This window comes from Coregonus lavaretus (genome assembly GCF_964263955.1).
Source record: "Coregonus lavaretus genome assembly, contig: HAP1_SCAFFOLD_535, whole genome shotgun sequence".
NCBI lineage: Eukaryota > Metazoa > Chordata > Actinopteri > Salmoniformes > Salmonidae > Coregonus > Coregonus lavaretus.
Window position 1 is genome coordinate 266,311 of NW_028162090.1, and position 26,519 is coordinate 292,829.

Genomic DNA, 26,519 nt, shown 5'->3' on the forward strand with positions numbered 1-26,519 from the left:
GGACTGACACGGTGGGACAAAGCAGGAGACACATAGTCAGGACGCAATAACCAAGTGAGAAATAAGGGGAAAACACACAGCTAAAATACTAAAGGGAAAACAAGGCACAGGTGACCTGGACCAAACTAATGAGGACACATGAGGAAGAACAAAGGCAGAGGGGAACACAGCTGACCTCTAGAGGCCAGGAGACGAACAGGAGAAGCAGGAAGCTGACAGGACCCCCTCCTCTAGGAACGACTCCTGACGTTCCTTCCAGAACACCCTGGCCTCAGGGTGCGAAAATCTCGGACCAACCCTGGATCCAGGATGTCCCTGGCTGGAACCCAGGAGCGCTCCTCTGGCCCGTAGCCCTCCCAGTCCACCAGATATTGCAGAGAGTTCTGGACCCTCCGGGAGTCCAGTATCCGGCGGACTGTGTAGGCTGGCTGGCCGTCAATAATCCTGGGAGGTGGCGGGGGTCTGCGTGGGGGGGCAAAGGGAGAAGACAAGACAGGTTTAATAAGTGAAACATGGAAAGTGGGGTTAATACGAAGGGAGCGAGGGAGAACCAAACGATAAGACACAGGGTTAACCTTTCTAGCAATGCGGAAAGGACCGATGTATCTCTGGGAAAGCTTCTTGGATTCGACCCGGAGGGGCAGGTTCTTAGTGGCCAACCAAACTCTCTGACCAGCTCGGAAACTAGGGGCCGTCCGGCGGTGGCGATTAGCCTGACTTTGGTATCTCTGGGAGGTCCGAAGGAGGGCACGCCTGGCCTTCTTCCAGGTCCGCCTACAGCGTTGGACAAAGCGCTGGGCCGAGGGAACACCAACCTGCGCCTCCTCCTCTGGAAATAATGGAGGGTTGTAACCGAACTGGCATTCGAATGGGGACAATCCGGTGGCTGAGGACTGGAGGGTGTTGTGGGCATATTCAGCCCAAATGATATAGGTGGCCCAAGACGTGGGATTACTGGCCGCCATACACCGCAGGGTGGTCTCCAGATCCTGATTAATCCGTTCTGTTTGGCCATTAGACTCTGGATGGAACCCCGACGATAGGCTGGCTGTGGCCCCAACAAGCCTGCAGAAGGCCCCCCAAAACCGGGACGAGAATTGGGGACCTCGGTCAGAGACCACGTCCAGGGGAATACCAAATATCCGGAAGACATGGTTCATGAGGAGCTCAGCAGTCTCCTTAGCCGAGGGCAGCTTGGGCAGGGGGATAAACCGGGCAGCCTTAGAGAACCGGTCTACCACCACTAGGATGACGGTGTTGCCCTGGGATAGAGGAAGTCCCGTAACAAAGTCCAGAGAAAGGTGTGACCATGGCCTTCGAGGAACAGGTAAGGGATGGAGCAGTCCCTGGGGTCGCTGGCGTGTCGACTTTCCCTGGTTGCACACAGGGCAGGCCTCAACATAGACCTGCACGTCCTTCTTGATGGACGGCCACCAAAACCGCCGTCGGAGGAACTCCAGTGTGCGAGCACTGCCTGGATGGCATGTCAAGGGCGACTCATGACCCCACTGCAAGACGCGGGCCCGAACAGAGAGAGGAACGTACAGGCGACCGGCAGGACCACCGCCTGGATCGGGCTCCTGGACAAGAGCTTCTCGTACCCCTCTTTCTAGTTCCCACTGAAGAGGTGCGACGATCCTAGACCTCGGAATAATCGATGCCAAGGGCTTCTCTTGTACCTCGGGAGAGTAGACTCGAGACAGAGCATCCGGCTTGACGTTCTTGGTGCCAGGTCGGTAAGTCAGGAGGAACTGGAATCGATTAAAGAAAAGAGACCATCGTGCTTGCCGAGGGTTCATCCGCTTAGCCTGTTGGAGATATTCCAGGTTCTTGTGGTCTGTGAGAACCTGGAAAGGGTGCTGAGCCCCCTCAAGCCAATGGCGCCACTCCTCCAAGGCCAGTTTTACCGCAAGCAACTCTAGATCCCCCACGTGGTAGTTGCGCTCGGCCTCAGACAGGCGGCGAGACATGAAGGCACAAGGGTGTAATCTCCCATCCGCACCCCTCTGTGACAGGACGGCTCCTACCCCCACTTCTGAGGCGTCCACCTCCACCACGAAAGGTCTTTCTGGGTCAGGGGTCACCAGAATCGGAGCAGAAGTGAAGCGGCGCTTGAGATCCTCGAAAGCCCCTGCTGCTTCCGGACCCCAGTGAATCTTGGTCCCTCCTCCCTTGGTAAGCGTCGTCAAGGGGGCTACCACCGAGCTGAAATTCTTGATGAACTTCCGATAGAAGTTAGAAAAGCCAATGAACCGTTGAACCTCCTTGACCGTGGCAGGTGTGGGCCAATCGTGGACCGCCTTGACCTTCTTGGGATCCATCTCTAGGTGCCCGGGAGTGACAATAAACCCGAGAAACTGAGTCTGAGAAACATGAAATTCACACTTCTCAGGCTTAACGTAGAGGTGATTGTCAAGGAGCCTCTGGAGAACCCGGCTAACATGCCCCTCATGCTCCTTCAGTGACCTCGAGAAGATGAGGATATCGTCCAGGTACACGAAGACGAACAGATTAAGCATATCCCGGAGAACATCATTAATCAGGGCTTGGAATACTGCGGGGGCATTGGTGAGCCCGAACGGCATCACCCGATATTCATAGTGCCCCGTGGGCGTGTTGAACGCCGTCTTCCATTCGTCTCCTGGCCGGATCCGCACGAGATGGTAAGCATTGCGGAGATCCAGCTTAGTAAAAATGGAAGCCCCTTGAAGCAGCTCAAAAGCAGTGGCCATGAGAGGAAGGGGGTATCGATTCCGAACCGTGATCTTGTTGAGTCCCCGGTAATCAATACAAGGCCTAAGACCCCCGTCTTTCTTTTCAACAAAAAAGAAGCCCGCCCCAGCCGGGGAAGTAGAGGCATAGATGAGGCCGGCTGCCAAGGACTCCTTAATGTAGGTGTCCATAGCTGCGTGCTCGGGGGAGGACAAGGAAAAGATCCGACCTCTAGGAGGGCAGCACCCAGGGAGTAGATCAATGGCACAGTCATACGTGCGATGAGGCGGTAAGGCAGTAGCCCGGGCCTTGCTGAACACTGCCTTGAACCGATGGTAAACACTGGGGACTCGGGAGACGTCAACAGACTCTTGAAATTGGGTACTAGGGGCTGAGGGACTCTGAAGCATGCAGGTGAGTTGGCAAGTGGGACCCCAGCTTAGAATAGTGCCAGTAGGCCAGTCGATCTGGGGATTATGTCTGCATAGCCAAGGGTGACCCAGGATAATAGGATACTCGGGAGAGTCAATGAGATAGAAGGTCTCCTCCTGCTGGTGTTGAGAGATGGTAAGTCGCAGGGACTGAGTCGCCTCAGTAACCTTTCCTGGTTCCAGAGGTCTGCCATCTAAGGCAGTAACTGCCTGGGGTTGAGGAAGTAGTTGGGTAGGGATCTTAAGTTCCTTCGCCAAGGTTACATCCATAAAATCACCTGCGGCACCGGAATCGATCATAGCCTGGACCCGATGCTGGTGGCCCTCCCAGGACAGAGTGGCTGGAATAGCTAGGACCGCGTTAGTAGGAGGAGCTCTAATTTTCCCCATCACAACCCTCCTGTAGCTGGGCGGGGACAGGCGTTTCCCGAAAGCTCGGGGCAAGTGGAGCGGAAGTGGCCGGCAACCCCGCAGTAGAGGCACCGACGCTCCCTCATGCGACGTTCCCTTTCGTTGGGAGAAAGCCTGGAACGGCCTAACTGCATGCTCTCCGGGGAATCCTGGGGCAGTTCAGGAGCCGGGGCAGCTCTGAATGACGGAGTCCAAACAGGAGAAACAGAGCTGCTCAGAGGAACTTGGGACTGAGACACCTGACGGCGAGCCGTTCTCCGCTCTCTTAGACGATTGTCCAGGCGGATGGCCAAGGCTATGAGGGACTCGAGATCTCCAGCTGGTTCTCGGGTGGCTAACTCATCTTGAAGGGGCTCAGATAACCCTCCCTGAAAGCAGACCCTCAGCGCTTCATCATTCCATCCGCTCCTTGCTGCTATGGTCCGGAAATCAATGGCAAAATCTGCCGTGCTTCGGGAGCCCTGACGGAGAGACAGTAGGCGCTTGGAAGCCTCCCGCCCACTGACAGGATGATCGAACACCCGCTTGAACTCTTCTACAAATGCAGCGTGGGAGTCACAACAGGCCTCCTGGGACTGCCACACCGCAGAAGCCCAGGCGAGCGCCTTTTCTGAAAGAAGGGTAATGATGTAGGCAATCTTGGAACGGTCTGTGGGAAAACTTGAGGGTTGGAGCTCGAAGGTGAGGGAGCATTGGGTGAGGAAACCCTGGCAAGAGCTTGGATCCCCAGAAAAGGGCTTGGGAGGTGGTAGTCGGGGCTCCGCCAACCGAGAAGGCCTGTCGTCACTGGGGGGTGACCTGGGGGAAGGGAGAGGACCAGGGAGGCGTTCAAAGAGCTGGCGAAGGGCACTCATCATTTCGGCCAAGAGTTGAGAATGACTAGCCATCAGCTCCTCTTGTCGGCTGAGAACGGCTTCATGGCGCTGGAAAGAAGCCTCATGTCGAGTGATCACCGCCAACAGGTCCTGGGAACTGAGTGTTTCTGGGTCCATGATGGACTTGGTTATTCTGTCACAAGCCGGGCTAGAACTCCGGTCTCAGATGTGTAGAGCTGGGGGTACTACCCCTTAGCCACAGAGGAGATGTTGTAGGACCCAAATGAAACACCCAAGGCAATACTCCAGGCAAGTAGATTTAATGTTCCAAAACAGGAGGCAAAACAAAACAACTCCACGAGGGGAGAAAAACAAACTAAAGATAACTTCGAACAACTTACTAGGACTGACACGGTGGGACAAAGCAGGAGACACATAGTCAGGACGCAATAACCAAGTGAGAAACAAGGGGAAAACACACAGCTAAAATACTAAAGGGAAAACAAGGCACAGGTGACCTGGACCAAACTAATGAGGACACATGAGGAAGAACAAAGGCAGAGGGGAACACAGCTGACCTCTAGAGGCCAGGAGACGAACAGGAGAAGCAGGAAGCTGACACGGGTGTCAGGGGTTCCTCCTGCAGGTGGAACTCTACCTGGCCACCATACACCCGGCGCCCTCGGGATACGAGAGCGTCTCCGCCCTCATCTCCTGTCTATCCGGCAAGGCGTTGGAGTGGGCCAACGCCGAATGGAGGGGAATAGACGCCGCCACCATCACCTACGCGGAGTTCTCCCGCCGCTTCAGGGCTGTGTTCAATCATCCACCTGAGGGGAAGGCGGCGGGGGAGCGTCTGTTCCACCTCCGACAGGGGAAGAGGAGTGCACAGGAGTTCGCCCTGGAGTTCCGGACTCTAGCAGCGGATGCGGGGTGGAATGAGAGGGCCCTCATCGACCATTACCGGTGTAGTCTACGAGAGGACGTTCGTCGTGAGCTGGCCTGCAGGGACACCAACCTATCCTTCGACCAGTTGGTGGACATTTCCATCCATCTCGACACCCTGCTGGTTACCCGCGGACGTCCCGAGTGGGGGTCGTCCATTCCACCCTCCAGCACCTCCGAGCCGATTCCCATGGAGCTCGGGGGTGCTGGCGCTAGGGAGAGGAGGAGAGAGAACCCGAGGGGGGCCGTCCCCTGCACCAACTGTGGCCGTGGAGGACACACTGCGGCTAGGTGCTGGGGAGGGTCTCCTGGGAGAGGGGACAACAGGTCACGCACTGGGGAGTCATTTCAGGTGAGTAGGCGCCCCACTTACCCAGAGCTCTCTGTTGGTCACCTGTGTATACCTGTGAGATTTCCACAGGTGGCACCTCATTCCCAGCATAAGGCGCTAGTAGATTCAGGCGCAGCTGGGAATTTTGTTGATCGTGAATTTTGTTATAGGTTAGGAATTCCCCTTCGGCCGGTAGAAGCCCCCTTTCCTGTTCATGCCCTAGACAGCCGGCCGCTGGGGTCGGGGTTGATCAGAGAAGTCACAGCACCACTTAAGATGACGACGCAGGGGGGTCATGAGGAGATCATTCAGTTTTATCTGATCGACTCTCCTGCGTATCCCGTGGTGCTGGGGCTTCCCTGGTTAAGCGCCCATGATCCTACCATTGCGTGGCAACAGAGGGCTCTTATGGAGTGGTCTGCCCAGTGTGTAGGGAGATGTCTAGGTGTTTCCTTAGGGGCGACCTCGGTGGAGAATCCGAACCAAGTGCCCGCAATGCGCATTCCCCCTGAATATGAGGATTTAGCACTTGTGTTCAGCAAAACTAGGGCAACACGGCTACCACCTCATAGACAGGGGGATTGTGCGATAGATCTCCAAACGGGAGCGGCACTTCCGCGGAGTCGTGTGTATCCCCTGTCTCAAGAGGAGACAGCGGCTATGGAGACTTACATAGCCGAGTCCTTGGCACAGGGATACATACGGTCCTCCACTTCCCCGGTTTCCTCGAGTTTCTTCTTTGTGAAGAAGAAGGACGGGGCTTTGCGCCCGTGTATTGATTACCGTAGTCTCAATCAGATCACGGTTAAGTACAGTTACCCTCTTACTCTGATTGCGACTATGACGGAGTCATTACGCGGAACGCGGTTCTTCACAAAGTTGAATCTCAGGAGCGCGTACAATCTGGTGCGCATTAGGGAGGGGGATGAATGGAAAACAGCATTTAGCACCACCTCGGGTCATTACGAGTATCTCGTCATGCCATACGGTTAATGAATGCTCCTTCAGTCTTCCAATCCTTTGTTGACGAGATTTTCCGGGACATGCATGGGCAGGGTGTGGTAGTATACATCGAGGACATCCTAGTGTACTCTTCTACACGAGCCGAGCATGTAGCCCTGGTGCGCCGAGTGTTGTGGTGGCTGTTGGAGCATGACTTGTATGTTAAGGCAGAGAAATGCTTGTTCTTCCAGGAGTCCGTCTCCTTTTTGGGTTATCGGTTGTCCGCGTCTGGTGTGAAGATAGAGGTTGACCGTGTGTTGGCCGTGCATAATTGGCAAACTCCAACCACTGTAAAAGAGGTGCAGCAGTTTTTGGGTTTTGCTAATTACTACCGGAGGTTTATCCGGGGCTTTGGACAGGTGGCAGCTCCCATTACGTCCCTGCTAAAGGGGGGTCCGGTGCGTTTGCAGTGGTCAGCTGAGGCGGACAGGGCGTTTGGTAAACTTAAGAACCTGTTCACTTCGGCTCCGGTGCTGGCGCATCCTGACCCCGCTTTACCATTCCAAGTTGAGGTAGACGCGTCCGAGGACGGTATTGGGGCAGTCCTGTCGCAACGGTCCGGCACGCCACCTAAACTCCGCCCCTGTGCGTTCTATTCTAAGAAGCTCAGCCCGGCGGAGCGCAATTATGACGTAGGGGACAGGGAGCTGTTAGCTGTAGTCCAGGCCCTAAAGGTGTGGAGGCATTGGCTTGAGGGGGCTCAACACCCTTTCCTCATTCTGACTGACCACCGTAACCTGGAGTACATCCGGGCAGCTAGGAGATTGAACCCTCGTCAGGCTAGGTGGAACATGTTCCTGACCCGGTTTGTTTTTAAGATCACATACATCCCAGGGTCCCAGAACGGTAAGGCAGACGCCCTGTCGCGGCGGTATGACACAGAGGAGAGGTCCATTGAGCCTACTCCCATACTGCCGGAGTCTTGTCTGGTGGCTCCGGTGGTGTGGGAGGTCGATGCGGAGATTGAGCGGGCACTGCGTACCGACCCTACTCCCCCAGAGTGTCCGGTCCAACGTTAGCTAGGGATGTGAGGGTTTATGTCTCCTCCTGCTCGGTGTGCGCCCAGTGTAAGGCGCCTAGACATTTGCCCAGGGGAAAGTTACATCCCCTGCCCGTTCCACAACGACCATGGTCCCACCTCTCGGTGGATTTTGTGACTGACCTTCCCCCCTCCCAGGGGAATACCACTATTTTGGTCGTTGTGGATTGGTTTTCTAAGGCCTGTCGTCTCCTCCCAATGCCGGGTCTCCCTACTGCCCTACAGACCGCTGAGGCCCTATTCACCCACGTTTTCCGGCACTATGGGGTGCCCGAGGATATAGTGTCTGAACGAGGTCCCCAGTTCACCTCCAGAGTCTGGGGGGCGTTCATGGAACGCTTGGGGGTCTCGGTGAGCCTTACCTCGGGTTACCACCCAGAGAGCAATGGGCAGGTAGAACGAGTCAACCAGGATGTGGGTAGGTTTCTGAGGTCCTATTGCCAGGGCCGGCCGGAGGAGTGGTCTAGGTATCTCCCCTGGGCAGAGATGGCACAGAACTCTCTCCGCCACTCCTCCACTAATCTAACCCCTTTCCAGTGTGTGTTGGGGTATCAGCCGGTCCTGGCACCATGGCACGAGAGCCAGATCGAGGCCCCTGCGGTGGACGAATGGATTCGGCGCTCGGAGGAGACGTGGAGCGCTGCTCATGTCCATCTGCAGCGGGCCATCCGTCGACAGAAGGCGAGCGCCGATCGCCACCGCAGTGAGGGTCCGGTGTACGCACCGGGAGATCGAGTCTGGCTCTCGACTCGAAACCTGCCCCTCCGTCTGCCCTGCCGGAAGCTGGGTCGGCGGTTTGTGGGGCCCTTTAAAGTCCTGAGGAGATTGAACGAGGTGTGTTACAGGTTACAACTGCCTATTGATTATAAGAATATTAACCCCTCGTTCCATGTGTCTCTTCTCAGGCCGGTGGTAGCTGGTCCACTCCAAGAAGGTGAGATAGGAGAGACCCCTCCGCCCCCTCTGGACATCGAGGGAGCTCCGGCGTACACGGTCAGGACCATCTTGGACTCGAGACGTCGGATGGGGGGTCTCCAGTATCTCGTGGAGTGGGAGGGGTACGGTCCGGAGGAACGGTGCTGGGTGCCTAGGAGGGATATCCTAGATCCATCTCTCCTGACTGAGTTCCACCGTGGTCATCCCACGCGCCCGGCTCCGCGTCCTCCTGGTCGTCCCCGAGGCCGGGGTCGGCGTCAAGGGGGGGGTACTGTCACGGATTCTGCCGAGGCTGCTCCTCCTCCTTGCTCGGGCAGGCTTCGGCGTTCGCCGTCCCCGGAGTACTAGCTGCCACCGTTAGATGTTTCAGTGTTTGATTGCTTTTGTCTGTCTATTGCACCTGTGTCCGTTTGTGTCTGATTATGTGTCCTATAAGTTGCCTGTTTTGTGTTGGTTAGTTTGTGTGTTGTTATTCGCCTGTCCGTTAGTGCTGCGTGTTTTTCTCTGTTTGTTGTTTTTGTAGTTTACGCAGAGTTTGCGTAATCGCTCGCCTCAGGTTTGTGTTGAGGCCGTTCATTTGTATTGTGCCTTGTGTTGCACTAGTAAACTTTGTTGGACTAAGCTTCGGTGTCCTGCGCCTGACTCCCACACCACATTCACCTCAGCCATTGACAGGTGCGGGACGATAGGAGAACAGTCAGGTCCTCCCAGGGGAGGTTAAATGAGTGACGAATGACTGGTGCAACCCAAGGGAAGGTGGTCAAGTGCAGAATGCATAGGTCTGTATTAGGAGAAATTAGGAGAGTGTGGAGTGAGTGGTATTAGCAGGAGATGGTAGTAACAGAGTAGTGATCAGACGAGGCTGGCTGCTCACAGCGAGATTCAACGAACACAGATGCGGCCGCGCTGCCTAGGATTGGTTAAGAGCAAGTGCCGACTTTATTCTAGGAATTAACTAGTGAGTGAAAGAGGGAGGGAAATATACTATAAAAAACACCTCTCCCATTCTGTCTCTCATGCACTTTCTCTGTTTCTCTACATTTCTGTTTGCGCTCACTAGTCTACAGGTGAGTATGACATCCTGCCATTTAAAGCACTCAATTTTAGAAATTTCACATACTATAAAACTTTATATTTTTCCATACCCAAAATGCATACTATTTAGAACGCAAGTATGGGTATTCAAACACGGCCTGGGTCTGATTGTGTGAATGTGATATAGAGAGAATCCATATCAGAGGATATAGAAAGAGAGAAAATGGAGCAAGAGAGAATATAGAGCAAGAGATGAAATGAGACAGAGTGAAAATGAAAGACAGAGCGAGAGTGAGAGCTGGAGAGAGAAAGAGGGAGATTTGGCTTGGGAGAAACTATGGAATAAATTAAATCCAAGGCTAATATGCATGTTAAAGTGTGAATGCAGCTGTTTGCTAATGATAATTGGTTCCACTGTACACACACACACACACACACAGTTTTGTATTGCTATCCTTGTGGGGACCAAATAATTGATTCCCATCCATAATCCTATTTTACCTAACCCCTAACCCTAACCTTAACCATTAACCCAACCCTGTGCCTAACCTTAACCCCAAACCCTAACCCTAAAACTATACCTAACCCTAACTCCTAACCCTAACCGTAACCCCTAACCCTAAAATATAATTTTTCCTTGTGGGGATTGGCAAAATGTCCCCACTTGTCCGAATTGTCCTTGTTTTACTCTCCTTTACTTCTGGTACCCACAAGGATAGTTAAACAAACACACACACAGTTGTGTTTGCAGCTGGCCAGTTCTAATCCTCCTGAGCAGCTGGTCACTTCCTTCAGTGTAATAAGAAGACTTTATTAAAAATACCAACTCATTGTGCCTCTTACTGACAACCTGCATACCATACTGCATGGTGTTCAGGCCCCTCTCTCTCTCTCTCTCTCTCTCTCTCTCTCTCTCTCTCTCTCTCTCTCTCTCTCTCTCTCTCTCTCTCTCTCTCTCTCTCTCTCTCTCTCTCTCTCTCTCTCTCTCTCTCTCTCTCTCTCTCTCTCTCTCTCTCTCTCTCTCTCTCTCTCTCTCTCTCAACTGCTCTACCTTGTTAGTTTGTTTACTTCACCACAGCGGAGACTGTACACACAGGCATTAACACACACACACTCTCTCGCACGCTCACACACAGCGGAGCCTGATTACTTGACGTGCAGCTGAGGCAGTGTATCAGTCCCGTATCCAGCCAGGAATATGCAGACACACACTGTGGAGGTGACAACCACAGGCGTCAACACTCTCCCAAACAGATAACAGGAGGGAGAGAGTTGTTGACAAAAACATGAGTCACATTTTAAATACGCAAGACCTAAAATAGTCCAAGATGTGGAAAGACTTGGTGATGATGTGAGGTAATCTAATTATATAACAATGTTATAAATTAATAACCAGCAAGCCAACAAAAGTAATATTTAACTCAGAAACTATGCCAGAAACATACAACTCTATCAAAACCCATGAATAAAACTAGGCATTCTAGAGAGACAAAAAAGTCTTAGGAAAATGCCCCAAACCAACATGATGACCAACCCACACTGTTAATCAACTCCATCACAATACCGAACCAAAACACTGAATGAACAGACTAAACAAATGAACGAATGACTGAAAACAGGAATGAAAGAGCGTCGGACAGAACTCTTCCTCTCCTCTCCTCTCTCCCTCTCTTTCGTTCTGTGACTCACCTTGCAGAGTTTGTGGTAACGTGGGGATGAGATGGCCATTCTCTGAAGCCTGTGTAGGAAGACCACCACTTTCTGAAGGGAGGTGCGGACCATGGCCATCATCTTACGAGTGCCACAGGTCTGCAGCCTGCTCAGAGTCCGCATGGCACGCTAGCACTGCCCAGCCCAGCTCATATCCTATCCTCCTCCTCCTCCCCCCAGAGACGCACCACAGCAGTCACAGAGTGACGTGAACACACACACTGTCTGAGACACACACTCCGATCGGCATGCCCCTGCACAAGCGTATATACTGGCACACACACACACACAGCGCACGGTCAATCACGGCACGTGCACACTCTTACAGCAAATACTCTCTCTCACACACACATACAGTCAAACACAATATCCCTCACAGTCTCCCCTCATGCACCCTCACACGCGTGCTCAGGCATTTAAGCAAGCTGAAACACTCTCATTCACACACACTCAAACCAGGGCACAAAACCCCTCGAAAAAGAGTTGTCACTCTGTGGTCACACTTTAGATGCCAGGGGTCAAAGAAGAAAGAGAAAAACCTGCCGATATAGCAAACCAAGAGAAGAAGGATGAGCGAGGGAGGCAGAAGTTGCTCTGAAGGAGCCGATCACGGCTCACTGTACAGCCAGAGACGGGAGTGGGATAAAGACTGTGGCGCTCCGCGGAAAACCCTTAGAGCGGACAACACAGAGAGAGAGAGAGAGAGAGAGAGAGAGAGAGAGAGAGAGAGAGAGAGAGAGAGAGAGAGAGAGAGAGAGAGAGAGAGAGAGAGAGAGAGAGAGAAGGGGGGGATAAGGAGCGCTGGGTTAACAGATGACAGAGGCTCCCTCAGCTGTAGAGAGGGAATGACACTACACCAGCCAGACCGGGAGAGAGGGAACAAGAGAGTGAAAGAGAGGGAGAAGGAGAGAGAGTGTGAGTAAGAGAGAGAGAGCGACAGCAGGGGAGAGAGCGAGCACAAGTGAGATGCACAGCGTACAGCCCGCACACAGCAGGAGCGGCAGTGTGTGTGTGGTGATTATAAAACATAAATAACGGAAAAGTGGTGCATGCATATGTATTCACCCCCTTTGCTATGAAGCCCCTAAATAAGATCTGGTGCAACCAATTACCTTCAGAAGTCACATAATTAGCTACATAAAGTCCACCTGTTTGCAATCTAAGTGTCACATGATCTGTCACATGATCTCTGTATATATACACCTGTTCTGAAAGGCCCCAGAGTCTGCAACACCACAAAGCAAGGTGCACCACCAAGCAAAGGGCACCATGAAGACCAAGGAGCTCTCCAAACAGGTCAGGGACAAAGTTTTGGAGAAGTACAGATCAGGGTTGGGTTATGAAAAAATATCAGAAACTTTGAACATCCCACAGATCACCATTAAATCCATTATAAAAAAATTGAAAGAATATGGCACCACAACAAACCTGCCAGGAGAGGGCAGCCCACCAAAACTCACGGACCAGGCAAGGAGGGCATTAATCAGAGGCAACAAAGAGACCAAAGATAACCCTGAAGGAGCTGCAAAGCTCCAAAGCGGAGATTGGAGTATCTGTCCATAGGACCACTTTAAGCCGTACACTCCACAGAGCTGGGCTTTACGGAAGAGTGGCCAGAAAAAAGCCTAGCAAACACGTTTGGTGTTCGTCAAAAGCCATGTGGGAGACTCCCCAAACATATGGAAGAAGGTAATATGGTCAGATGAGACTAAAATTGAGCTTTTTGGCCATCAAGGAAAACGCTATGTATGGCGCAAACCCTACACCTCTCATCACCCAAGAACACCATCCCCACAGTGAAGCATGGTGGTGGCAGCATCATGCTGTGGGGATGTTTTTCCATCGACAGGGACTGGGAAACTGGTCAGATTTGAAGGAATGATGGATGGCGCTAAATACAGGGAAATTCTTGAGGGAAACCTGTTTCAGTCTTCCAGAGATTTGAGACTGGGACGGAGGTTCACCTTCCAGCAGGACAATGACCCTAAGCATACTGCTAAAGCAACACTTGAGGGGAAACATTTAAATGTATTGGAATGGACTAGTCAAAGCCCAGACCTCAATCCAATTGAGAATCTGTGGTATGACTTAAAGATTGCTGTACACCAGCGGAACCCATCCAACTTGAAGGAGCTGGAGCAGTTTTGCCTTAAAGAATGGGCAAAAACCCCAGTGGCTAGATGTGCCAAGCTCATAGAGACATTTCCCCAAGAGACTTGCAGCTGTAATTGCTGCAAAAGGTGGCTCTACAAAGAATTGACAAGTTCTGTTTTTTTGTCTAAGGTTTTGTTTGTTTCACAAAACAATTTATTTTGCATCTTCAAAGTTGTAGGCATGTTGTGTAAATCAACATGTACAAAAGTATCTATATCCACAGTAAAACGAGTCCTATATCGACATAACCTGAAAGGCCAGTCAGCAAGGAAGAAGCCACTGCTCCAAAACCGCCCTAAAAAAGCCAGACTACGGTTTGCAACTGCACATGAGGACAAATATCATACTTTTTGGAGAAATGTCCTCTGGTCTGATGAAACAAAAATAGAACTGTTTGGCCATAATGACCATTGTTATGTTTGGAGGAAAAACGGGGACGCTTGCAAGCCGAAGAACACCATCCCAACCGTGAAGCACAGGGGTGGCAGCATCATAATGTGGGGGTGCATTGCTGCAGGAGGAACTGGTGCACTTCACAAAATAGATTGCATCATGAGGAAGGAAAATTATGTGGATATATTGAAGCAACATCTCAAGACATCCGTCAGGAAGTTAAAGCTTGGTCGCAAATGGGTCTTCCAAATGGACAATGACCCCAAGCATACTTCCAAAGTTGTGGCAAAATGGCTTAAGGACAACAAAGTCAAGGTATTGGAGTGGCCATCACAAAGCCCTGACCTCAATCCTATAGAAAATGTATGGGCAGAACTGAAAAAGTGTGTGCGAGCAAGGAAGCCTACAAACCTGACTCAGTTACACGAGCTCTGTCAGGAGGAATGGCCCAAAATTCACCCAATTTATTGTGGGAAGCTTGTGGAAGGCTACCCGAAAAAAGTTAAATAAAGTGTTATCCTAACTGACCTAAGACAGGGAATTTTTACAAGGATTAAATGTCAGGAATTGTGAAAAACTGAGTTTAAATGTGTTTGGCTAAGGTGTATGTAAAGTGCCGACTTCAACTGTATAGAACCAGTCAAAAGTTTGGACACACCTACTCATTCAAGGGTTTTTCATAATTTTTTTCAACATTGTAGAATAATAGTGAAGACATCAGAACTATGAAATAACACATATGGAATCACACAGTAACCAAAAGAAGTGTTAAACAAATCAACATTTATTTTATATAAAGAGATTCTTCAAAGTAGCCACACTTTGCCTTGATGACAGCTTTGCACACTCTTGGCATTCTCTCAAGCAGCTTCACCTGGAATGCTTTTCCAACTGTCTTGAAGGAGTTCCCACATATGCTGACACTTGTTGGCTGCTTTTCCTTCACTCTGCGGTCTGACTCATCCCAAACCATTTCCATTTACATTTTAGTTGAGGTCAGGGGATTGTGGAGGCCAGGTCATCTGATGCAGCACTCCATCACTCTCCGTCTTGGTAAAATACCCCTTACACACAGCCTGGAGGTGTGTTGGGTCATTGTCCTGTTGAAAAACAAATGATAGTCCCACTAAGCCCAAACCAGGTGTGATGGCGTATTGCTGCAGAATGCTGTGGTAGCCATGATGGTTAAGTGTGCCTTGAATTCTAAATAAACCACAGACAGTGTCACCAGCAAAGCACCCCCACACCATAACACCTCCTCCTCCATGCTTTACAATGGGAAATACACATGCAGAGATCATCCGTTCACCCACACCGCTTCTCACAAAGACACGGCGGTTGGAAACAAAAATCTCCAATTTGGACACCAGACCATTTCTACAGGTCTAATGTCCATTGTGCATGTTTCTAGGCCCAAGCAAGTCTCTTCTTATTATTGGTGTCCTTTAGTAGTGGTTTCTTTGCAGCAATTCGACCATGAAGGCCTGATTCACACAATCTCCTCTGAACAGTTGATGCTGAGATGTGTCTGTTACTTGAACTCTATGAAGCATTTATTTGGGCTGCAATTTCTGAGGCTGGTAACTCTAATGAACTTATCGTCTGCAGCAGAGGTAACTCTACTCTGGGTCTTCCTTTCCTGTGGTGGTCCTCTTGATAGCCAGTTTCATCATAGCGCTTGATGGTTTTTGGAACTGCATTTGAAGAAACGTTCAAAGTTCTTGAAATGTTGCGTATTGACTGACCTTCATGTCTTAAAGTAATGATGGACTGTCGTTTCTCTTTGCTTATTTGAGCTGTTCTTGCCATAATATTGTCACACCCTGGTTCTGGGACTCATTATGTTGAGCCAGGGTGTGTTCATTTCTATGTGTGTATTTCTATGTTGGTGTTCATTCTAGTTTGTTGTATTTCTATGTTTGCCTGAGTGACTCCCAATCAGAGGCAACGAGTGTCAGCTGTTGGCTGGTTGTCTCTGATTGGGAGCCATATTTAAACTGTATGTTTTCCCTTTGTGGTTGTGGGTTTTTGTTCCGTGTTCGGTCATTGATACCGTGGACGTCACGAGTCGTGTTTTGTTTTGTATTTTGACGCTTTAACTAATTAAAGTCATGTTTGTTCATCACGCTGCGCCTTGGTCTACTCCTTACCTCGACCTTGACAAATATGGACTTGGTCTTTTACCAAATAGGGCTATCTAATGTATACCCCCCCCCCAACTTGTCAAAACACAACTGATTGGCTCAAACACATTAAGGACAGAAATTCCACAAATTAACTTTTAACAAGGCACACCTGTTAATTGAAATGCATTCCAGGTGACTACCTCATGAAGCTGGTTGAGAGAATGCCAAGAGTGTATGAAGCTGTCATCAAGGCAAAGGGTGGCTATTTTAAGAATCTAAAATCTAAAATATATTTTGGCAGTAGAATGGCCTTACTGAAAAACTCAGTGACTTTCAACGTGGCACCGTCATAGGATGCCACCTTACCAACAAGCCAGTTCGTCAAATTTCTGCCCTGCTAGAGCTGCCCCAGTCAACTGTAAGTGCTGTTATTATGAAGTAGAAACATCTAGGAGCAACAATGGCTCAGCCGCAAAGTGGTAGGCCACACAAGCTCACAGACGGGACCAATGAATACTGAAGTGCGTAGCGCGTAAAAATCGTCTGTCTTCAGTTGCAACACTCACTACCGAGTTCCAAACTGCCTCTGGAAGCAACGTCAGCACAAGAACTGTTCGTCGGGAGCTTAATGAAATGGGTTTCCATGTGGTGTAAAGTGGTGTAAAGTTCGGCGCCATTGGACTCTGGGGCAGTGGAAACGCGTTCTCTGGAGTGATGAATCACAAATCTGGGTTTGGCGGATGCCAGGAGAACACTACATGCCCCAGTGCATCGTGCCAACTGTAAAGTTTGGTAAAAGAGGAATAATGGTCTGGGGCTGTTTTGCATGGTTCAGGCTAGGCCCCTTAGTTCCAGTGGAGGGAAATCTTAACGCTACAGCATACAATGACATTCTAGTCGATTCTGTGCTTCCAACTTTGTGGCAACAGTTTGGGGAAGGCTCGCAAAACACCAGTCTCAACGTCAACAGTGAAGAGGTGACTCCGGGATGCTGACCTTCTAGGCAGAGTTGCAAAGAAAAAGCAATATCTCAGACTTTTATTTTTATTGGCCAATCTGAGATATGGCTTTTTCTTTGCAACTTTGCCTAGAAGGTCAGCATCCCGGAGTCGCCTCTTCACTGTTGACGTTGAGACTGGTGTTTTGCGGTTACTATTTAATGAAGCTGCCAGTTGAGGACCTGTGAGGCGCCTGTAACTCAAACTAGACACTCTAATGTATTTGTCCTCTTGCTCAGTTGTGCACCGGGGCCTACCACTCCTCTTTCTATTCTGGTTAGAGTCAGTTTGCACCGTTCTGTGAAGGGAGTAGTACACAGCGTTGTACGTGATCTTCAGTTTCTTGGCAATTTTTAGCATGGAACAGCCTTCATTTCTCCGAACAAGAATAGATTGACAAGTTTCAGAAGAAAGTTATTTGTTTCTAGCCATTTTGAGCCTGTAATTGAACCCAGAATTGCTGATGCTCCAGATACTCAACTAGTCTCAAGAAGGCCAGTGTTATTGCTTCTCTAATCAGCACAACAGTTTTCAGCTGTGCTAACATAATTGCAAAAGGGTTTTCTAATGATCAATTAGCCTTTTAAAATGATAAATTTGGATTAGCAAACACAACGTGCCATTGGAACACAGGACTGATGTTTGCTGATAATGGGCCTCTGTACGCCTATGTAGATATTCCATTAAAAATCAGCCGTTTCCAGCTACAATAGCCATTTACAACATTAACAATGTCTACACTGTATTATCAATTATATGTTATTTTAATGTACAAAAAATTGGCTTTTCTTTCGTAAACAAGGACATTTCTAAGTGACCCCAAACTTTTGAACGGTAGTGTATATTATATACACTGCTCAAAAAAATAAAGGGAACACTAAAATAACACATCCTAGATCTGAATGAATGAAATCATCTTATTAAATACTTTTTTCTTTATATAGTTGAATGTGCTGACAACAAAATCACACAAAAAATTATTAATGGAAATCAAATTTATCAACCCATGGAGGTCTGGATTTGGAGTCATACTCAAAATTAAAGTGGAAAACCACACTACAGGCTGATCCAACTTTGATGTAATGTCCTTAAAACAAGTCAAAATGAGGCTCAGTAGTGTGTGTGGCCTTCACGTGCCTGTATGACCTCCCTACAACGCCTGGGCATGCTCCTGATGAGATGGCGGATGGTCTCCTGAGGGATCTCCTCCCAGACCTGGACTAAAGCATCCGCCAACTCCTGGACAGTCTGTGGTGCAACGTGGCGTTGGTGGATGGAGCGAGACATGATGTCCCAGATGTGCTCAATTGGATTCAGGTCTGGGGAACGGGCGGGCCAGTCCATAGCATCAATGCCTTCCTTTTGCAGGAACTGCTGACACACTCCAGCCACATGAGGTCTAGCATTGTCTTGCATTAGGAGGAACCCAGGGCCAACCGCACCAGCATATGGTCTCACAAGGGGTCTGAGGATCTCATCTCGGTACCTAATGGCAGTCAGGCTACCTCTGGCGAGCACATGGAGGGCTGTGCGGCCCCCCAAAGAAATGCCACCCCACACCATGACTGACCCACCGCCAAACCGGTCATGCTGGAGGATGTTGCAGGCAGCAGAACGTTCTCCACGGCGTCTCCAGACTCTGTCACGTCTGTCACATGTGCTCAGTGTGAACCTGCTTTCATCTGTGAAGAGCACAGGGCGCCAGTGGAGAATTTGCCAATCTTGGTGTTCTCTGGCAAATGCCAAACGTCCTGCACGGTGTTGGGCTGTAAGTACAACCTCCACCTGTGGACGTCGGGCCCTCATACCACCCTCATGGAGTCTGTTTCTGACCGTTTGAGCAGACACATGCACATTTCTGGCCTGCTGGAGGTCATTTTGCAGGGCTCTGGCAGTACTCCTCCTGCTCCTCCTTGCACAAAGGCGGAGGTAGCGGTCCTGCTGCTGGGTTGTTGCCCTCCTACGGCCTCCTCCACGTCTCCTGATGTACTGGCCTGTCTTCTGGTAGTGCCTCCATGCTCTGGACACTACGCTGACAGACACAGCAAACCTTCTTGCCACAGCTCGCATTGATGTGCCATCCTGGATGAACTGCACTACCTGAGCCACTTGTGTGGGTTGTAGACTCCGTCTCATGCTACCACTAGAGTGAAAGCACCGCCAGCATTCAAAAGTGACCAAAACATCAGCCAGGAAGCATAGGAACTGAGAAGTGGTCTGTGGTCACCACCTGCAGAACCACTCCTTTATTGGGGGTGTCTTGCTAATTGCCTATAATTTCCACCTGTTGTCTATTCCATTTGCACAACAGCATTTGAAATGTATTGTCAATCAGTGTCGCTTCCTAAGTGGACAGTTTGATTTCACAGAAGTGTGATTGACTTGGAGTTACATTGTGTTGTGTAAGTGTTCCCTTTATTTTTTTTAGCAGTATATATATATATATATATATATATATATATATATATATATATATATATATATATATATAGATAGATATAGATAGATATAGATATATGTGTGTGTGTGTGTGTGTTGCCCTCTGCCCTCTCTCTGTGTGCTGTGCTGTTTGTGTCTCATTGACTAATAGCGAACAGGCTGCATGCTGGCTTCACATGGAGTCACTGCAGCAGAACACAGTGAAATACAAAATTATGGCATTACACCAGCATAGGGAAACAGGCTAGCACAGAAAGATCATCACACAAAGATAACCATCTACTTCTTTCACCTCAAACGATCTCCTACTGCAAAACCATTTATGTGATAAGGTAAAAAATTGTTTTGAATAAAACATTTTCTCTTCAGTTGTAACACCTAACAATAAGGTGCTTCATCTTTCAATGGCTCCTCTCTAGACCAAACTTCTGAGAAGCAATTCTTCTCCTAAGAAAGAATGTGGCTTGTAGTGATATTGAACCTCTCCATAAGAGACACAGGTTAGGTGACCGACTTGACATTGATTGGTGACAGACGAGTCACTCTAAATGAAGGAAGGTTCCAGGTGACCGTCTCCTTTCCCCCATCTCACTCTGACCACCTTCAGTCTGTCCTGCTCCCTCCTCTCATTCCAATGTCCCTCTCTTTCCTCCTTCCCCTTTCTCATTCATTCTATTTCATTAATCCAGTTTCCCTTTAGCTCTGAGCGCAGTCCATCAATCTTACCCCAAGTTGAGACACAAGAGCCAGAGAAAGAAATAAGGGGGAAGGAGGAGAAGGGGGAGAGAGGACAAGAAGGGGTAGAGGGTAGAATGGAGAAAAAAAAAGCAATTTCCGGAAAGCTCAATTTGAAATTACAATGATGTGGGCTTCCTGTGGGTGGAAACAGAGATGGAGAAAAGAGCCCATGTAGGAGACCATGAATGACCAGGCTGTTTTTAGATCTTCAATGCTCCTTCAAGTGAGACTAACCTATAAAAAGACAATGAAAAAGCACAACTCAATGGCAGCTGAATGAAATCACATATGGCTGTAGGAGTCTATAGTATTTAATCTGTGAACAGATGTGTGTGTGTGTTGCCCTCTGCCCTCTCTCTGTGTGCTGTGCTGTTTGTGTCTCATGTGTTTCAGTCCCTCATCTAAGCCATTTACCTCCATATACCGCTTAATCCCAGTTCTCTTTATTTTCTGTCATTTTACAACTTTAAACACACACACACACACGTACACAAACAATCAGCAGATCCAAAGGCCGTGGCCTACCTCCAGTTGCCCCCTCAACTTCTTGACGTGGGCGGAGTCCTGTGATAGCTCCTCCCTCTGGGAGGCGTCAACCAGGATGTTGACGATAGTCTCGGCCTCCTGCAGCCACTAAAGGAAGGCCTCCAGATCGCTGAGGGACATCTGCAGAACCTTCAGGCCACTGTCCAGCTGGGCCTGGTGGTCATTAGCCCTGTCAATCAATCAACATCAATATGACAATCAATACACTGACTAGTTGATAGATGTAATGACAAATGATCAAGCATTGGTTTGGTTGGAGGTCCATTGATGAATTAGCTAGCCGAGTCAAGAATGAAAGTAGTTCAGGACATTATAAAGGTGAGACTTGACAAGTGTGTGTGTGTATACGTGCGTGTGTGTCTGTGTATGTGTGTCCACCTATTGTTGATGCCGTTCCAGGCTATGTTGTGTTTCTCTGTGACATCTTTGATCCTCCTTGTCTCGTCTCCAGAATACTCTCGCAGGAGCTGATTGGACAGCTCATTAAAGGTTGTCACGGTACCCTGACCTCTTCCCAGGTCCTGCAAGAACACCTGGCGAAAAAACAAACATCAAATAATGACAACAACTTACTCCTCACAGACTAAACAGTTGCACCATATGGCTTTGTAAATATTTCCCTTCTTTCATATCCTTCTCACATCCCTTTAATCTCACTGCAATTATTGTGGTTCCCTCAGGATCTCACTTTTTTATTTATTTAAGGTATGATAACCTATTTAATTAAATCAGAACAGGTATCAGTACCTGTTCTAGGGCATTGGAACTACAGTACAGTACCACAGTGAATTAGACACAGATGCCCTCTAGTGTTTGACATTGGCATTGCATTGGGCCACATATGAAAATAAAGTACACGACAATCCCAATAGGAGACCGCTCATATGCATACCATTATTTACCTGCAAGGCATGATTGATCAGCATTCATCAACACTATCAGTAATAGTTGTGACTAACCAACAGTGAGCCCTCTCATCTGCATATAGTCCTTGTCATAATCAGCACGACACACTGTGATACTAAAACGCATGATGAATGGTACACATGTGTGTTAGATGCAAACACTTAAAAACATACTTGCCATACGCTGCCTCGAGTCACAGATCTAAGATCAGATTACAGTTCCCAATCCTAACCTTAACCATGAACATAATTACAAATATATTACCCTTTATCATTGATTTGGGGCTACTCCACCCATCTGGCTAATGGGGCAGTGTCAGTAGTCCAAAGGTCAAAGGGGAAGGGTCACTGTACCTTGTTGTCAATGAGCTGTTTGGTCAGGGGTTCCCTGGAGAGCTGCAGAAGGTTGTGCAGGCGCCCCTCATTCTGACAAATCAGAGCCTTCAGCTCCTGTCTCTGCTCCTCCCACTGATCGCTGTGGCCAATCATGTTATCCAGCTGCTGGAGCCGCGCCTCCACGCCTTGCTGCGTGTTGTCCCATTGGCTATGCACTTTCTCCACTGCAGAGAGAGAAAGGAAAAAAGTAGGTGTGGATGGTCAGTTTGAATCCAGGGTTGGGTGGGTGAGGTGCAGGCGTGTTTGGGTAAGGCTAAACTGCACTTGGACAATAATCTTTCTACAGAAAACTGAAGCTATAGATGTGATTTTGTGTATCCAAATGCATTTCTCAGAGTATATTCATGCTTTTCTCTCTAGGTATGATACAGTATATTATGTTCATGCTTTACTGGCTCTGTGAGCATACATACATTTCTCAGTGATGGAGGTGCGTATGTCCAAGTTGGAGGTCTTGTTCTTGATGTTCTGGGCCAGAGTGAAGATATCCCCCAGCTGGGGGTGACGCAGCACCAGGTCACTCTTCGTCACCTGAGCAGAATAACCAACCAATCCGTCAGTCAATTGGATTTATAAAAGCCCTTTTTACATGAACATATTACAGAAACCACAAACATGGGTGCATTAAATATTACTAACACGTTTCACAGGTACAGTATATGCTAGTATACCTTCACACACAGAGACTCAACGATAAGTTACATGTCACAGGTACCCACAAAAATGATGGCTGACTAAAGCCATCACCCGGTACACTCCACCAGTCCCCATTCATTCCCACACGCACGTACATGCAAGCGCCCCATGCTGGTGCGTATCTCATCTGTGTCTCCTACAGTGACGATGTTGGACTTAAGCATCTGGGTGATGAGCAGCAGCCATTCAGCCAGCTCCATGGCCATGTTGTTCAGGTCTGTGGGGACCACCAGCTCTGGGCTGTGGGGGGTCTGGTAGTGGGGGTCCTCACTCATCAGACTGGCCATCTGTACTGCCGATGGGACCACCGAAACTGTGGATGGAGAGGGGGGAGGAGGGAAGTGGAGAGAGGCCAATTCAATTCAATATTTATTTTAATTCTGTTTTTGGGGCATTGCTAGATTACAATACTGTTGTTAAAAACAGATAGGAAAGGATCATTCGAAAATAGGATGGTTATACAGTAGTAACTAGTAATGAATCATTTTGGTTAAGGTACCTGAGAGTTGTTGTTGCTGGGCGACATGGTGCGTCCATGGAGAAGACACAGGACGTTGCAATGGAGACAACATAGGTAGTTGTTGAGATTCCTTCAACCTGCTGTCCAGAGCCTTCCAGTCTGGAAGAGAGAGAGGGGCATACAGATCAATATAAAACTAGAAATCAAAGCTGTATTAATGAACAGAATGAGTCAATTGGAAATTAGCTGCTATGAATAATGGATAGGTATTGGATAGATTGCACTCTACAGTAACTAGTAACTAGTGCTAGCTGCTCCACATCCTACTGATAATTATGATGGTGATGATGATGTGAGTGGTGTAAACATAAATATACTATATAATACTAATAATATTGTTCTATTTAATTCTGTGGGTGTCAATGCCTGGCTTTCAAACAGCTCTTCCCCTCAGGGGAAAGCCTGGTACTCTTTAGTATTCCAAACGATACCAATTAGAAGACTCTCTCTCTCTCTTTCTCTCTCCTTCTCTCTGCAGGAATATAATGAACGATAGAGCATGAAAAGTGCTGGATAATTAAGGAGAGAAGGCATATTGTTCATGTTCAAAAACATACATTTCTCACACCAAAACCCCCCATCCGCATCAGTCGCTAATGTAAACATATTGGTCTGATTTGTCTGATCGTATTCAGATGATGGAAATACTTATCATAAATAAAACATGTTGTGCTGATGCAGTTGATCCTACATTTTGCATACTATCTCTGCATAATGTCAGGGTCATCATTAAAGTGGGTGAGTTAGTAGCATACACACTCGTGCACACACACGTTCTAACATTAACTCTCTCTGTAGTGTCATTCCCTCTCTACAGCTGAGGGAGCCTCTGTCGTCTGTTAACCCAGCGCTCCTTATTCTCTCTCTCTCTCTCTCTCTCTCTCTCTCTCTCTCTCTCTCTCTCTCTCTCTCTCTCTCTCTCTCTCTCTCTCTCTCTCTCTCTCTCTCTCTCTCTCTCTCTCTCTCTCTCTCTCTCTCTCTCTCTCTCTCTCTCTCTCTCTCTCTCTCTCTCTCTCTCTCTCTCTCTCTCTCTCTCTCTCTCTCTCTCTCACACACAAACACACACTCGCTGACCTCCTGGTGTGTCCTGGCTGTGTCCAGGTGCAGTTGTCCATCAGGTCCTTTTCCCTTAGTGAGGACCTCTTCCGGGTCGGTCATCCACTGACTTAGGTCGTTTAGGTCACAGTGGAACTGTCTCCACTCCTCTGCCGCACGGTCAAAACTCCTACAGATAGGGGACAGCAGATCTCGTATTAGTTAAGTTTACCAAGACCAAACCCTAACCTTAACCATTAGGGTGGAATCAGTTAACTCTGACCAAGCCCTGATATAGCTGTAGCTTTCGTTAGTATGGTGTCTATTGTGAATACTACGAAGGTTCCATTGAGTTGTAATGCCCTCATAATGGATTGAATGAGTATCTCAACCGAAATGTTTATGAATTACAGACCCTCAGACTTTTTTTGCTGACACCCTTTTAGCACAACAACTTTTTAAATCCATGTTATGAACTGCGGTCGTTTGATGTTTTACAAGATGAGTGCATGAGAGATCAACATCGTTCTCTGAACACCCATACCAAGTCAGCTCATTCAAATATATAAATATTGAGTGTAAGTTTATTAAGTAATGCTTTGAAGTAATTTTTGATTAAAGCAGCCTAATTTTGCAATTCAAATCCAAAATGTAAACCCAATTGAATTCATTTTCATATAGTCAAATCAAAAAATCTAATCAAATCAAATTGTATTGGTCACATGCGCCGAATACAACAGGTGCAGACATTACAGTGAAATGCTTACTTACAGCCCTTAACCAACAGTGCATTTATTTTAAACAAAAAAAGTAAAAATAAAACAACAACAAAAAAAGTGTTGAGAAAAAAAAAGAGCAGAAGTAAAATAAAGTGACAGTAGGGAGGCTATATATACAGGGGGGTACCGTTGCAGAGTCAATGTGCGGGGGCACCGGCTAGTTGAGGTAGTTGAGGTAATATGTACATGTGGGTAGAGTTAAAGTGACTATGCATAAATACTTAACAGAGTAGCAGCAGCGTAAAAAGGATGGGGTGGGGGGGCAGTGCAAATAGTCCGGGTAGCCATGATTAGCTGTTCAGGAGTCTTATGGCTTGGGGGTAGAAGCTGTTGAGAAGTCTTTTGGACCTAGACTTGGCACTCCGGTACCGCTTGCCGTGCGGTAGCAGAGAGAACAGTCTATGACTAGGGTGGCTGGAGTCTTTGACAATTTTGAGGGCCTTCCTCTGACACCGCCTGGTATAGAGGTCCTGGATGGCAGGAAGCTTTGCCCCAGTGATGTACTGGGCCGTACGCACTACCCTCTGTAGTGCCTTGCGGTCGGAGGCCAAGCAGTTGCCATACCAGGCGGTGATGCAACCAGTCAGGATGCTCTCGATGGTGCAGCTGTATAATTCTTTGAGGATCTGAGGACCCATGCCAAATCTTTTTAGTCTCCTGAGGGGGAATAGGCTTTGTCGTGCCCTCTTCACGACTGTCTTGGTGTGTTTGGACCATGATAGTTCGTTGGTGATGTGGACACCAAGGAACTTGAAGCTCTCAACCTGTTCCACTACAGCCCCGTCGATGAGAATGGGGGCGTGCTCAGTCCTCTTTTTTTTCCTGTAGTCCACAATCATCTCCTTTGTCTTGGTCACGTTGAGGGAGAGGTTGTTGTCCTGGCACCACACGGCCAGATCTCTGACCTCCTCCCTATAGGCTGTCTCATCGTTGTCGGTGATCAGGCCTACCACTGTTGTGTCGTCGGCAAACTTAATGATGGTGTTGGAGTCGTGCCTGGCCATGCAGTCATGGGTGAACAGAGAGTACAGGAGGGGACTGAGCACGCACCCCTGAGGGGCCCCCGTGTTGAGGATCAGTGTGGCAGATGTGTTGTTACCTACCCTTACCACCTGGGGGCGGCCCGTCAGGAAGTCCAGGATCCAGTTGCAGAGGGAGGTGTTTAGTCCCAGGATCCTTAGCTTAGAGGGCACTATGGTGTTGAATGCTGAGCTGTAGTCAATGAATAGCATTCTCATGTAGGTGTTCCTCTTGTCCAGGTGGGAAAGGGCAGTGTGGAGTGCAATAGAGATTGCATCATCTGTGGATCTGTTGGGGCGGTATGCAAATTGGAGTGGGTCTAGGGTTTCTGGGATAATGCTGTTGATGTGAGCCATGACCAGCCTTTCAAAGCACTTCATGGCTACAGACGTCAGTGCTATGGGTCG

The 26,519-nt window shown here is 48.7% G+C and overlaps 1 pseudogene across 1 annotated transcript in view; it reads right to left on the minus strand.

Moving 5' to 3' along the window:
- Positions 1–26,519, minus strand: part of LOC311116536 (utrophin-like) — a 275,197-nt pseudogene that overhangs the window by 216,223 nt on the left and 32,455 nt on the right. Inside the window, exons 11-17 of the transcript in view lie at positions 24,331–24,503; positions 23,258–23,377; positions 22,854–23,071; positions 22,476–22,593; positions 22,021–22,226; positions 21,140–21,294; positions 20,741–20,930 (exon numbers count right to left, since the gene is read on the minus strand). The product of the transcript in view is annotated as an utrophin-like (transcript). The remainder of the gene's footprint in view (positions 1–20,740; positions 20,931–21,139; positions 21,295–22,020; positions 22,227–22,475; positions 22,594–22,853; positions 23,072–23,257; positions 23,378–24,330; positions 24,504–26,519) is intronic.